The following is a 1234-nucleotide window of genomic DNA, read 5'->3' as shown; positions in this document are numbered from 1 at the left end:
ACATTAAATAATAAACATTTTCACTGAATTATAGGTTCTCAGTCTCAATAGGATCAGAATAACATTCACTTTGACTCTGAAAATTTAACTCCCAATGAAGATGGTAGGAATTTATCCCTTTATCAGGGAGTGTAGTGATAGGACAAGAGGTAATGGTTTTAAACTGAAAGAGGGTAGATTTAGATTAGATATTAGGAAGAAATTCTTTACTGTGAGGGTGGTGAGGCACTGGAACAGGTTGCCCAGAGAAGCTGTGGATGCCCCATCCCTTGAAGGCCAGGTTGGATGGGGCTTTGAGCAACCTGGTCTAGTGGGAGGTGTCCCTGCCCATGGCAGGGGGGTTGCAACTAGATGATCTTCAAAGTCCCTTACAACTCTAACCATTCTATGATAAGAAGATTCTATGAAATTCCTGACCAAGCAAAGCATTCAGATACATGTTTTGTGCAGCTAAAATGCCACAAGTCAATATGTGCTATTCTTATTTTGAAATCCTTGCCTCTGCTAGTCTGAACAAGAAATAAAGCTCAATCAATCCAGCTCTTCTACCCAGCACTGTAGATGGTTACTGAGGGCCTAAGAAGTTGGCTTCTTCAAACCCTTTAAAAATCTTTTTAGGGTGATTTCTAATTTTGCATGTTGGTTTTCTTGAAAATAATTTTTGAGTTTTTAAAAATGTTAATTTTAACATCCACTACACAATGTTGTGTGCCTGCACACAATAGTAATCAGAGTTGGCTCACTGGTAGGAGAGAGATGGAAAATGTAATTTGAAGCTAGTTTTTGTTCCAAGTTCTCTTTGCAGTTTTGTCCACCAGGGAAATAATATAACACACTTTTTCCTTTCATATTTTTGCCTTATTGATTGTGTTAGTGCCTGAAAAAACATGACTTAATTTCATGTAACTTAATTTTTGTTAAAATCTCAAGATAAAACTGGAAGATTTTTAGAGGATAACTACTTCACTAGTTTACACTTATTTATTTAAGAAATATTATTTTCATTAGCTTTACAGTTTTTATGCCTTCAAATTCTCCTGGTAGAAGTTTTTGTACCTGTTGAACTTGACACCTTTGCTTGTGTCCATTTGATATACAAATAATGAGACTACTTATTAAGAAAATGTCAGATCTAATGCAGTAAGGAGGGCTGGGGGAAGCAGGACAGCTGCCATCTCCACCACTGCACCCAAGGAAGTCAGTCAGGGCCCCTGCTCAACTTTGTCCCTCATGC

The sequence above is a fragment of the Charadrius vociferus genome, unplaced genomic scaffold (assembly GCF_000708025.1).
Source record: "Charadrius vociferus isolate BGI_N301 unplaced genomic scaffold, ASM70802v2 scaffold1369, whole genome shotgun sequence".
Lineage (NCBI taxonomy): Eukaryota > Metazoa > Chordata > Aves > Charadriiformes > Charadriidae > Charadrius > Charadrius vociferus.
This window is presented reverse-complemented; position numbering follows the sequence as displayed.